The 13,639-nt window shown below is 52.5% G+C and overlaps 3 non-coding genes across 3 annotated transcripts; 1 reads left to right on the top strand and 2 right to left on the bottom strand.

Moving 5' to 3' along the window:
- Window positions 1-3,252: 3,252 nt before the first annotated feature.
- On the top strand, window positions 3,253-3,357 carry TRNAR-UCU (transfer RNA arginine (anticodon UCU)). The gene is made up of 2 exons: window positions 3,253-3,289; window positions 3,322-3,357. It is a non-coding gene; the product is annotated as a tRNA-Arg (tRNA).
- Window positions 3,358-4,132: 775 nt separating this feature from the next.
- On the bottom strand, window positions 4,133-4,206 carry TRNAT-CGU (transfer RNA threonine (anticodon CGU)). The gene has a single exon. It is a non-coding gene; the product is annotated as a tRNA-Thr (tRNA).
- Window positions 4,207-8,656: 4,450 nt separating this feature from the next.
- TRNAI-AAU (transfer RNA isoleucine (anticodon AAU)) lies at window positions 8,657-8,730 on the bottom strand. Its single transcript has one exon. It is a non-coding gene; the product is annotated as a tRNA-Ile (tRNA).
- Window positions 8,731-13,639: the final 4,909 nt, after the last annotated feature.

Below are 13,639 nucleotides of genomic sequence, written 5' to 3'. Positions count from 1 at the left end.
AAAATGGTGGCTCATTAGGTATGCAAATGAGGCTCGGTGATATTCCACTTGGCTGCATATTACTTGCGCAACAAGCCACGAGTGTACACATAGCCCTAGTGAGGAGGCTTTAAAGTAGGTTTGATGGGGGCAGGTGCCCAATGCCCACAGGTAAGGGAACAACATGGAAACCCGGGAGATTGGTTAGAAATGGGAGAGAGCAGGGGCTGTAACCTCAGAGATAAAGGAGGGACGCGGCACCACTGAAAAGTAAACTCTAATCTGTGTCTTAGACTCTGGTATAGACACACGGGAAGGATGGTTACAGACACCTCCCTAGGCAGAAGAGGTGCCTGAGGCTTTTTAAACAATTAACAAAATCATCCAAAGCGCAGCTGGTTTCACACACACTCAGCCTCACCCACAGCTGGGAGGCAGTTTGCAGGGAGCTGAAAAGAAACAGAAGAGGGGAAACTGGAGCCTGGCAGAACCAAGTCTTGGGATTCTTCTGTGTCCAGATGTGCTAAGCAGCTGGCAGCCAAGTTCCCAAGTGCTGGTCTGTTCCTGCCCTCCCCAGGCAGGTGAATCCCCTCCGCTGGGTGTTACAGGCTGGACTTTGCCTGCCTGACTTTTAGCCAGGGAACTGCTCACTGTGAGGCAAACGTGACACCCCCTGCCCTGTGGAAACCAGCCCGTTGCCTTATGGAAGAGGAAAGGAGCCCCGGGAAACACTTAGCCCCTGGCTGGCTCGGCCTGTGAAAAAGAGAAAGCAGCAAACATCTAGCGCTGGAGAATGTGGGTATCGATCCCACTGTCTCTCACATGCGAAGCGAGCGCTCTACCACTTGAGCTAATTCCCCTACCTGTGAAGAATATTTGTGCCCCATCCACCTTATTCCAGAGCTCACAACGTCCCTTCTGATAAACCCTCATCTAAAACTCAGCAAATATCCAGAGAAGTTGCAGTTCCCTTTACAAGACTCTGCACAGCTCAGTTCCAATCAGCCGGTCTTCCCTAGAGCCCGGAACATCGACCGCGGCAGCGTCGCTCTTACGCCCAGTGTAGACACGGCCTTAGAGTGTCACAAACCAGCCCCCGAAACATTCCTGGCTAGGACCAGTCACAGTCTGGGCTCAGTGAGGGTCCGTCCTACCTGAGACGTGTGTGACACAAAAGCCTCCTGTTCCCTGCCCAGTTCCCAACACTGGCTGCAGACCCAGCGATATTTGGTGCCTTGGCTGCTGTCCCTGCTGGCAGGGAGCTGTCCCGCACCTGCAGTTCATCCGCCTCCCGGAGAGGCAGCAGCTCTCTGAGGGGGAGAAGCTGGGGCATTTCCCTGCATATGTAAAAACCATCACTGCCGGCCCGGGCTGGGCCAGTGCGCTGGTATCCCTCATGTCTGGAGCATCCCGCCAGGGAAACCTGAAACCACATCAGGAGATAAGGGGTCAGGGTCCCCCCCAGCAGAAGCTATAGGAAATGGGCTACCTCTACTTCTCCATAGCAGGAAATACTGGACAAGGGGTCCCTCCACCCCTCCCCAGGAGGAGCTATGGCACCAGGGGACCCTCCACCCCCCTGCAGGAGCCAATGGGGGCTCACACACAAACAGGTGCACACGCCCTCAATAACGGTGCCCAGGACAAAACTCGCTCTGCTCCTAGAACAGGAACAGTGACTAGCAGTGAGGCCCCTCCTTGGCAGCACCATATCAGATGGTTTCTTCTCGGCCTGGTGCCTCCTGAATGCTGGGAGGAGCTGTCTGGCCCGAGGGGCTGCAGTTCCCTGGAGAGAGGGGCTGGCTACACCTACCCTGCAGACTTCTTGCTCAAGAACTGTTTTGTGCAAAAGGTCTTACACAACAGTGTGTCCACACTCCCATGTGCTTTTGCACAGGAGAAGTGCTTTTCTGTAAGAGCGCCCATGGCAGTGTGGACGTTCTCCTGCGCAGGAAAGCTCTGATGGGCATTTTAGCCATAGGGCTTTCTTGAGCAAGAAACCCCTCTTGGCTCTCCACACTGCCTCCTTGTGGATGAGTTATTGGGCAAGAGGGCTTATTCCTCGTGGGGAGAGGAATAACTCTTGTGCAAGAAGCCCTGTTTTCTGATGCTGTACTATAAATGTACACGTGCAAGAACGTACGTGCAGTGTAGACGCTGTGCAAGTTTTTGCGCAAGAACATCTGCTCCTGCACAAAAAGCCTGCAGTGTAGATGTAGCCCTGGAATGTAGACATAGTCTGAGAGACACGAGGAAAGGAAGTGGCCAGAGCCTCCCCCCAGCAGGCTGGTCCTCAACAGGACGGGCACGTCTACACAGCACCCTCACCTCGAAGTGAGCTGTGCAATGTGAGCGGCTGCCCGGGCCCCCAGGGGAAGGTCTGTGGGGAGTTTCCAAGGCAACAACTACAAAGTTTCATAATCTACACTCATGTGACTGATTTATTCCTCCACTAGCAAGTGTCTCTGAAGGGATGAGAAATGCAGGGCCCAGGTGCAGGGAGCCGGGTCACATTCTCCTGCCTGAGTCTCAGTCCTGGCTGAAGCCTGGCTACAGAGAAAAGAGGCCAATGCAAACAGCCCCATGGCAGCGAGGGAGTCAGTACGTGGGTGGGTGGAGCAGAGAGCTGGGGGCAGAGCTGGGCTCTAACTCACTAGGGGTGCGTCCCATAGCTCAAGATAAGTGATGCAACTGGGTAGCTTATTTCAAGTCAATTTTGAAATAGCTTATTTTGTAATTTGGCGCTGGTTACACAGCACTTAGTTCCAAATAAATCGCTGTTCCAAAATGCCCCTCACTCCTCGCGCCATGAGGTTTGCAGGGACGTCGGAATAGTGAGCCCGTTATGGTTTGAAATAAGGAGCTTGCTCTTAAGATGTGTCTGTGTGATATGAGCACCACGTCCCCTAAACCTCCAAACTAGCCGGCCCACGGGTGTCAGTCCCACAAGTGGCCCTTTCAGAAAGGAGCCTCAGGACGCCACAGAGACCTTGTCGGGTCTAGAAGAAGATGGGTGGAGCAGGGGATGTGTTCACATGCAGGGGAGTTAGCTCACATGGGAAACCCCTTACTTTGTGTGCAAAAAGTAGTGGGGTTGATGCCCATGTTCTCCAACTGCAGCTTTGTCCTGGTTCCTAGTTTTCACTGCTGGGGGCTCAGTGGCCCTCCTACCTGCTTTCCCAAAAGAGACAGACCTGGCTCCCCTTTCTTTTCCCCCAGCAATTGCCATGCTGCAAAGCAGAGAGTGGAGATATCAACAGCAACAGGCCATCTGGCTCTGTGGTGCAATGGAAAGCATGTTGGACTTCTAAGCTGCACTGGTTAATGTGAGCCCAGCTAGACATTCAAAGGCTGTGGGTTCAAGTCCCACCAGAGTCACTTTAGCTGCTTCCTCATTTCCAGGGTGCAGCTTTTACAGACCAGTCAGTCCTTGGGCTGACACTGGGGTGGGCTGGCATCCAGGCAATTCCCAGCAGACCCCATTAAGGGTGGAGGGAAGGGCTAGGACTTGGAGGTCGGGAAGGGGGTTGTTCTGAGAGGCTGCAGGTGCCAATAGACCCTCCATGTCTCCTACCAGTGCTGTGCAACACGCAGGCTTGGCGCTTTGCTGGAAAAAAGCACCAGTCTAGGCATGGATCTTTTGGAAAATAAAACCTTTTCCAAAAGATCCCTCAATCCTTATTTTAAGGGTTTATTTTCTGAAAGATCCGGCAAAGCTCCAAGCTGGAAAAAAGCGGAAGCCATTTTTATGCAAATGAAGCGAGGGGTATTTAAATCCCTGCATCATTAGCAATTGCGATGTGTCTAATTTGCATCCCTTTTATGGAAAAGGGATGCAGTCTAGACACAGCCTTAGTGTAGATGTAGCCTCTGTGAGTTACCAGCAGTGGGGCTGTTAGTGTCGCATCTAACTAATTGCACCATTAGGCCATGTCTTCACTCAGGTGGAGATCACTGCTGCAATCCATTTTCCAGAGCTTGATTTAGCAAGTCTAGCTAAGCCTCACTAAATCAAACCCTTAGGGCACCTCCTGCTCTTTGCTACTATCCTACTCCCACTGTGAGGGCACCACCAAGCTCAACTGAAGGTAAAACCAACTCCAGATACATGTTGAAGAATGGTGGGAAGAAAAAACCCATTGACCTGGCAACAAGGCACCACTGGGAGTTGAACCCAGGATCTCCTGCTTACGAGGCAGGCGCTTTAGCCAACTAAGCCATGGTGCCCTCCTTGTAAGCAGCCCTAAAACTGTTCTACTTTATGGTGCCAGACACCCCCTTCCCATTCCAAAGTGCAGCCGTTCCCCATTCCCCTCCAGCTCTTGCCATGACTCAAGGTCTGCGCAGCCCAAGACATTTGATTGGCAGCTGGTACCCAAAACCTTTGTGTCAATTGTAGCACCAGGCCCCAAAAGGCACAGACCCAAGGCAGCCGCCTGGTCCTAAGGCCGGGCCTGCAGCCAGGGGGAGGGAGAAGAATCTCTCCTTTCAGCTGGAGTTGAATCAGCCACCTAAGGGCACTTGCTGAGCACCCGCTACAGGCCTCTGCTCTGCCAGCTGAGCTATGGAAGGTGTCTGGGGCAGGCTGCTTTGCCCAGGTGGCCCTTGGACGAGTGCCAGGGCAAGAGCCCCCCGAAGGGGCCGGCCTCCCAGGGGAGGGGCAGAGGAACCCAGCAGCACAGGGGTGTCACAGGCGCTTCACCCGCAGAAGGACCCTTGAGTGATCCAGGCAGAAACGCCGCGTCTCGCTCCCTGCAGCTCCCCTTGCTGCCCTGGCAGGCGCTGCCCCTTCTCCCACCGGCCTGGGCCTGGCCTCCCTCCCCGCCCGGCACCACAGAAAGCCCCTTGGCGTGAGCCTGGGCAAGCCAGAGGCCTCAGGCCTGTCCCCTCTGAGGGGCTTGTGCCTCGGCCTCCTCTGCCCTTGGTGCCGGCTCTCCCGGCTGCCCCTGAGCGCTGCTGGCCAAAGGAGGCAGCAAGGCAGGAGAGGGGGGAGGAGCAAGTCTCGCTGAGGCCGACAGCTCGGGCTCAAGCCTCCAGCCCCAGCACAAAACCTTCAGCTGGGCCCGTGTGGCTCCCTCCTGCCCCCGCACACGCTCACAGGGGGAAACGTGCCCCATGTTCCATCCCCGCGCCAGGCCTGGGCGATGGGCTCAGCCCTCGAGCAGCCCACAGGGCCTGTGAGGGACGGACTGAGAGCAGGGCCCCACGGACACCCCCCGTCCTGCCCCACTGGCCTGCGTGCGGCGCTGGCACGGGACAGGCAGGAACGGCAGCCGGGGAGAAAGCAGCTTGGACTGACGGGCGAGTCTCACTTGCTGACCAGGCCCTGGGCTATGGGGCCAGCCTGGGCGGGGAGGAGACAGGGTGTGAAGAAATTCCAGGTGGGCATGAGGTGACCCAGCCCTCCCCCCATCATTTTTTTTCTTTTTTGCTCAACAAGTTTTGCTGCTATTTGGGGGGCAGGGGCATGAGGGTTTTTCACAAATCAAAAAGGGGGGTGAAGGATAAACTTAACTGTGGTCAGTATGACCCCTGCTGTTAAAGTCTGGTCTTTGTAAAGAGGTTCGTGCTTGAACACAGGGATACAAAAGGAGGGGACAGGTGAAACTGGTTTGAACCTGTTGTAAGGCCTGCAAAAGGACTGAGAGGGGACAAATGATGACTGGAGGGAATTTGGTGCAAAGGGGCCTGACCTGTATATGCAATTGTAAGTGGTCAGTCAAAGGGGGGTAATTACCATGTAAGAAAGTACAAAAGACCTTGCCTTTTGTTTGGGCAGTGGCAGAAACTTTGCAGAAACTTTTTTTCTCCTGAGTATCCTGGAGGTTTTTGCCCTGGAATGCATTCCTGAATAAAGCTGGTTGCTGAAGAAGGGTGTCTGGAATTGATTTGGTAGGGGTTTTGGGCCCCCTTCTGAACCCTCGGATTAAATTCTCCGTCAGGGGGCGTGATGCTGAAAAGTTTGGGAACCACTGCAAGGTGACGACCCAGCAGGGACTAAAAGTGAGTGCTCCAGGTGAGGCTTGAACTCACAAACTCAGCATGTCTCCTACAAGTACTGCCTTATAAGTACTGTGCACTGACCCATTGCACCACTGGAGCAGATATTTGAAATTCTTCTTCAAAGTCCTTAGATTGAAAAAGTCAAGACTCAGAAAGTGGAATTGAAGTTTCTGCCTGTGCCCTTGTTCTTTCTTTTCGCAGGCAGAGCCAGGGGGCTCCGCACATCCAGAGACCCCTCCCTCTTCCTCTCTGGTCTCTGAGATAACCCACCCTAGTGGGGCACAAAGCTGCTGGAGGCCAGAGCACTAGAGATGAGTTGTAAGTGGGTCAGTGCTGCCTTTGCACGTGAGAGGTAGCAGGATTCACTCCCATCTTCTCCCACCTGCTCGCTGGTGCTGAGGGGCCAGCCCCTTTCCTGCTGCCCCAACTCTCATTCCCACAATGCACTTTGTGCAGGAACCATTGGTCTTTGTTGCAAGGCATGTGGCTGGGAGCCAGGACCCTTCCCAAAGTATACAACTCCCCCGCCCCCCGTTCTGCTCACGCTCTCTGGCTGCTTCCAGCATGGGCTGAGCTCAGGGGTCAGATGGGCGAACTGCCCTGATGCTGTGATGGCATCAGGCACCTTAGCAGAAGTCTGCTCACAAAGCTCTAATGGGCCTCAGACAAGCAAAACCCCCCTTAGTGAACCTCAGGGCAAGGAAGCCAAAAAGCCTGGAGCACAAGGACCTCCCAGCAACTGCCGCAGCCTTCCGTTATTTCAGAGTTACTTCAAAATAACGGAATTGCTGTCTAGACTCTTGCATTGTTATTCTGGAATAACGGCCATTGTTTCAAAATAACTTTTCTGTGTGGACAGAACCTCTGTCCTGCCCCAGTTCTGATGCTTTCTGGACAAACTCCATGTTAGGACCAGTCACAATCTGGGGTCAGTGAGGGTCCGTCCCACCTGAGATGTGTGTTCTACAAAAGCCTCCTGTTCCCCACCCACTTCTCAATACTGGCTGCAGACACTTTTTTTCATATGGGCGTGTAGCTCAGTGGCAGAGTGATTGACTGCAGATCACATGGTCCTTGGTTCAAATCCATGTGCCCCCTGCAAGAGTGTCTATTTAACAGAGACATTTCCTTTGTATGTGAACTCTTTGAATGAATACAAACCTGAAGGCTACATCTATATGGCAGGGTTTTTGCTCAATGTTCTTGCACAAAAACGTGCAGAGCACAGCACGAGTGTTCTTGCATAAGTAAATTTGCACTACAGCGTTGGAAAACAGTGCTTCTTCCAGAAGAGTTATTCCTCTCCCCATGAGGAATAAGCCCTCTTGCACAAGAGCTCTTCCACAAGAGGGCAGTGTAGACAGGCAACATGAATTTCTTGTGCAATAAACCCATAAGGCTAAAATGCCCATCAGAGTTTTCTTGCACAAGAGAGCAACAACACTGCCATGGACGCTCTTGCACAAAAGCACATCTCTTGTGCAAAGCACTTGGCAGTGTGGACGTGCTCTTGTGGAAGATCTTTTGCACAAGAACGCTTACGTAAAACAGTTCTTACACAAGAAGGCTGCAGTGTAGACGTAGACATCGTGTTATGATGGTGTTTAGGTCAGTAACTGGGGCCACTAAATGCTGCTTGTGACCTGTAACCTAGGGATCCATGTTGGATCCCCTCAGGCACCGGCCACTCAGAGACTGGTCAGAACTGGATTTTTCTGCCAACTGGCACGAGGATTCCTGACAATAAGCGGTGGAACAGCTCTGCACAAGAGGGTTTTTTTGTGCAAGAAGGAGCAGTTTAGACAGCTTCTTCTTGCACAAAAGTCTCTGCTGCAAAAATGATGGCTCATTAGGTATGCAAATGAGGTGTGGCAATATTCATCCCCGCACCTCAATTGCGTATCTTATTGTACAACAATGTGTGGTGCAGACATAGCCAAGGAAGCCAAACCCTGGCATTACCAAGGATTTGCAGCAAACCAGTATTTCACCAGCGGGTCCCACTGAGGTCGTGGTGCAGAATTCAGACTCACTTGCCGAGGAAGGCTCTAGAATCTTCCTGCTTTGCACAAAATTTTTTAAACTTAGACAGAAAGCAGAGGGGCCATGTTTACACTGACGGGTTCTTGAGCAAGCAATATGCCAATGAGGCTAAGCGTGGACTATCACACTGCTCCTTCATGCACAAGAAACCCCCGTGACAATAAGCAGCGGAACGGCTCTGCACACGAAGGCTCTGTCTGCACTGGCGGCTTCTTGCACAAGAACACGGCCACACAGGGCTGCTGACGCAGGTGACCAGGTGGTTGGCAGCAGTGTTGTGGGCCGGGCACATGCCCCAGGCCTCCTGGACATATGGAGCCTCCCTCTGTGGCTTGGGCTGGAGGAACCTGCCCCCTGCAGGGAGCCTTGGGCCAGCCACTGCAGCAGCAGGAATTTGGGAATCATGTCACCCCACTGGGGCAATAGAGGGAAGAGAAGGGTTTTCCCTGCCATTAGGGAAAGCAGGCCAGGACAAGACCCTTTTAGCCACTGGGGCTGTGCAGGCTGGAGCCTCCTCCTATGAGCTCTCTGCTCTGCTTCCTGCAAAGGTCTTTTTGTGTGTCTCTGCTTCCCTGTCCATAGCAGGCAGCTAAAGGCAGGGTGAGGACAATCACCACAGCAAACATCTCAGTGGACAGCATGGGGCTTGAACCCATGACTTTGGTGTTATTAGCACCATGCTCTAACCAACTGAGCTAGCCAGCCTGCCAAGACTGAGCTCACAAATGGCCCTTTCAGAAAGGCACCTCCAGCAGTTGCCGGGATGACTGGAGCTGCCAATGGCTCTTCTCTGACAGGGCCACTAGTGACTCACTGTGACGTGGGCTGGCTAGTCCAGCTGGTTTGAGGTGTCACGGAAATCCAGACTCAGGGTTGGAAGGAGAAAAACACTTTTATTAAGAGCTGTGGGAAGTTTCAAAAGAAAGACTTCCAAAATCAAATGTCCATGGTAACCTTATATACGTTCATGGTTGCACACAAAATAGAATAGACATCACATAAGCTAGTGACAGCGTTACAATTGGCTTAATGCTTAAAGCTACTTTTATCTCAATATGCAGAGATAAACTTAGTTACATGGGTGTTAGTCTCATCCTTGCAGCAGAAAAGCTAGATCAGGCTGGTTTTTGTAGGTTCACTATCTCTCACACACAACGCAAGGTCACGTTCAGTCAGTTGCATACACACTTCACATTGTTCCTTTTAACAAAATACATTTTCCTTCTCAGAGGCTTGGTCACGGTGGCTGGCTGTCAGCATGGCATGTCACCCCTCCCGTCACACTTTGTGCCAGAAGAACAAAGCTTGCAAAGGAGTTTGAATTCCCTCCATCTCCCCTTGCTGCAGCAGTAAAAGAAATCCTGAAACTGGCCCCTTCTCCTGTCGCTGGAGAGATGGAAATGGGGCCGTTCCTTGTGGGGAAAGAAGTGGGTGTGTCTGGAGGGGGATTTGTGCTCAAACCTCCCCACAGACCAGAACCCCCCATTAGGGGCAAGGAAGAGCCTTGAGTCGGGCACTTGAGAACTCTCGTTTCCTGCTACCCTATGATGGCATATTAGGAAAGCTGTTGTACACAGCCTGGCTAGCTTAATTGGTAGCACATGAGACTCTTAGTCTCAGGGTCCTAGATTCAAGCCCTATGCTGGGTGATGCCCTTCTTTAACTCACATTCTCAGCTTTCAGGAGGCTTTTAGAAAGAAAAAGTCTAGTCCTAGGGCCCAGCTTTAGTAGAACCAGAGAGAGAACCAACTGCAATTTCCATCTTCTGAGGAGAAGGGAAGGGGATTTTCTTCTCCTCAGTTCTAGCCACATCAGCCCAGGGAGGAGAAAAAATAACCCTCCGCCCGCTGATTGTCCCCCGTCAGCTTCTGTAGCTTCACCTCCTGCCACAGCAGCTCCAGCTTTGAGCTGCAAATCTCAAGGGCCTGGTGAGGAAATGAGGAGCTGGCGGGTCGGGTTAGTGGCTTCCATGAGAACAAGAGATGGAGAGTTCACGAGGTGCATTCCCCTACCCCGCAGAGCAGGGTGTTAGAAAGAGCCAGGAACAGAACAGTCAGACAAGTTCCACCCCCACTAATGTGTGTTTCTGTGGTGTAGTGATTTTCACAGTTGCCTAACATGCAAAAGGTCCCTGTGTAGCCAGTGCCAAATTACACAAATTACAAAATAAGCTATTTCAAAATTGACTTGAAATAAGCTACCCAATTGCATCGCTTATTCTGAGCTATGGAACACACCCCTAGTGAGTTAGAGCCCAGCTCTGCCCCCAGCTCCCTGCCTCACCCACCCACATACTGACTCCCTCACCGCCATGGGGCTGTTTGCATTGTCCTCTTCTTTCTGTACCCTGGCATGTTTTTCTATGTGCCTCAGTGGCCTAATGGACAAGGCACTGGCCGGCTAAGTTGGGGATTGTGGGTTCAAGTCCTGTCTGTGATGACAAAGAGTTTACCTTCTTCTGCTTTCTGAAGTAATTGGCAAGGATGCTCCACAGTTGCTGTCTCCCTTTCTACAGGAGCTGTTCAGACCCCTCACTAGCAAATGCTGGTGTTGGGTGCAGATCTGAGCACTAAAAGCCCAGGTATTCAGAGTGAAGGGGAATGTTTTGCCCTAGAAGACCCAGGAGTAACAGGCAGAGAAAGGTGGTTGTGGCAGAGCAGGGTCTACCTGGAGACAAAGTGGAGCTGGGGGATAAGAAGGCACATGACAGACAGTGTGTAGTCAACCTGTGGAACTCCTTGCCAGAGGAGGCTGTGAAGGCTAGGACTATAATAGAGTTTAAAGAGAAGCTAGATAATTTCATGGAGGTTAGGTCCATAAAAGGCTATTAGCCAGCGGATAAAATGGTGTCCTTGGCCTCTGTTTGTCAGAGGCTGGAGAGAGATGGCAGGAGACAAATCGCTCGATCATTGTCTTCGGTCCACCCTCTCTGGGGCACCTGGTGCTGGCCACTGTCGATAGGATACTGGGCTAGAAGGACCCTTGGTTTGACCCAGTACAGCTGTTCTTATGAGACTCCGGGGGGGGGGGCGGGGGGCGGGGCTAGTTATTTGGTCTGGCAAACTGACAGAAAATCCCCAGGCCCTGAGCATGGTGCAGGCGAGGGCCATGGGGCAGTTTGCCTGGTGGGGTTTGGGGGGTGGAGAAGCTGTGAAGCTCTGTGAGTGGATAAGGTCCCTGGCTGAGCTGCGCCCCCTGCCGTGTGTGTGACTCAAACTGTCCCATGTCCCCTTTTGTGTGTCTGTTGCGCTTCTGTTGCACAGAAGAGGCCTCCCCTGGCCACCCATGGAACTGCTGGTTCAGGAAAAGGCTAATTGGGGAGGAGTGTTGGGAAGAAGGAAACCACAAGCGAGAAGCACCTGATGCCCACAGACACTGACTCTCCATGGCTGCAGGAGCTGTAGAGGTTGCACCCTCAGGCTCTCTGAGCACGGACACCCCCAGGGAATCACAAGGGCACTTGGCGCTGGCTCTCCTGTCCCAGCAAGTGCAGTCAGAGCCCTGCCTTGCCAGTGCCAGTCACAACAGCCTCTGCACCCGCTCCAGGCTTGTGGTTTCCTTCTTCCCAATGCTTTTTTGCGGAAAAGTGCGTCTAGATTGGCACGGACGCTTTTCTGCAAAAGTGCTTTTGTGGCAAAGCGTCCGTGCCAATCTAGACGCTCTGTTCCGAAAATGCTTTTAACGGAAAACTTTTCCGTTAAAAGCATTTCCGGAAAATCATGCCAATCTAGACGCAGCCTGGGTGAAGGGGGATGGTATTTTCCCCACCAGGCCTTTGTCCCTCGGAATCCTTGGGGATGCTGGGTTTTGTCTTGTTTGGTTTTCCTTCTTCCCTCCTCACTGGAGTGAGGGGGCGATTCTCTCGCCCTCACAGTGGAAAGTCCTGGCACAGAGATGGGATGGGTAGATGCTCTGAGAGCGAGTCCCTGGTCTGTTTGTGGAGAGAACTTTCACCCTTCCAGCCTTCTAGATTCCACCAGGATGGCCGAGTGGTTAAGGTGTTGCGCTTAAGCTCTAATAGATGTATGTCTGTGTGGGTTCAAACCCCATTCCTGGTAGCTTTGTATTTTGGAGAGACATTAGTCTGAATGGTGTTTTGTCCTGCTGTGAGGCAGGGGGCTGGACTTCATCTCTGAAGGTCCCTTTGGCTATGTCTGCACTGGCGGTATCTTGAGCAAGGGTTCTTATGCAAGAACACGTCCACCCTGCCATGTGCAAGATGTGCTTTTGGGCAACAGCATCCATGGCAGTGTGGATGCTCTCTTGTTCAAGAAAGATCTGATGGCCATTTTAGCCCTAGGGCTTTCTTGCACAAGAAACACCTGTCCTGTGTCCACACTGCCCTCTTATGCAAGAGCTCTTGAGCAAGGGGACTTACACCTGTTAGAAAAGAGCGAAGCTCTTGCACAAGAAGCCCTTTCTTACCACGCGTTACTGTAAAACTTCTTGGCTATGTCTAGACTACATCCCTTTTTCAGAAAAGGGATGTAAATTAGATGTATCGCAATTGCTAATGAAGCGGGGATTTAAATCTCCCGCGCTTCATTAGCATAAAAATGGCTGCCACTCTTTTTGTTGGAGAAAAGTTTCAGTCTAGACGCTGATCTTTCAAAAAATAAAGCCTTTCCCAAAAGTGCAACCTCTGCAGCTCCTGCAGTCGTGGAGAGTGACTCTCGTCCCCCCTCCCTTGGGATGGGCAATGGCAACAGGTGGCGGAGCTGGGAGAGAAGTCCCAGAGAGCAGCCCCATGACTAAGCTGGCCAAGCAGCTGCTGGGTGTGGGGGAGGTGAGGGAGGCAGCTCCCAGTGGTGCCTGGCCAATGTGTCTGCTCTCCCAGCCATCCCTCCCTACGTAGCTGGAGTTGGCCATGTCCCCACAGCAGGAAGCCGAAGGGGGCAAAGAGCAGAAGTGCTGGAAGCTGGTGGGGGTGGCCTCTGGGTCTGATTTAGTGAGTCTTAGTTGGACTTGCTAAATCAAACGCTGTAAGATCGATTGTGGCCATTCATCCCCAGCTGGACGTGGTCCTTGTTCTTCTGCAGGACACGGCCAAAGGAGAGTAAGGACGAGCCAATGGGCATCCAGATCAGATCATACCCTTGTTGAATGGATGGAAACAGAAACCAGACACACACACAGAGCCGGTTTGAATTGGTTCCAGCTGAGGGACGGGTTTGTCTGGTTTATGTGCATTGGCACTAGAGCACATTAGGGGTTTATGGTCATTTGAAGAATCCCTGTTCAATAGAAATCCAAAGTGTGACACAGCTGGAGATGTAAAAGTTTCATTTCAATTGATGAGCTTTTTAAGGGGGCACTTGTTACACCCCCAGAGCAACCATGTGTTTGCATCCAGTGTTGGGAACTGAGCAGGAAACGAGGCTTTTGTGTAACACACATCTTAGGTAGGAGGGGCCCTCACTGACCCCCAGAGTGTGACTGGTCCTAACAAGGGATTTGCCCTGAAAGCAGCAGAGCTGGGGCAGGACAGAGAGTCCTGGGAGACAAAGCAGCTGGAGGGAAGCCAGGAGAGCAGAGGCCAGCCTGAGAGCTGAGAGTCAGAGGTGCCCACTGCACTTTCACACCACAGGTCCTATGGTGTAAGGGGCAGCACTCA

The sequence above is a fragment of the Pelodiscus sinensis genome, chromosome 26 (genome assembly GCF_049634645.1).
Source record: "Pelodiscus sinensis isolate JC-2024 chromosome 26, ASM4963464v1, whole genome shotgun sequence".
Taxonomy (NCBI): domain Eukaryota; kingdom Metazoa; phylum Chordata; order Testudines; family Trionychidae; genus Pelodiscus; species Pelodiscus sinensis.
Note: the sequence above shows the minus strand (reverse complement) of the source record. Positions and strands in the feature narration are given on the sequence as shown.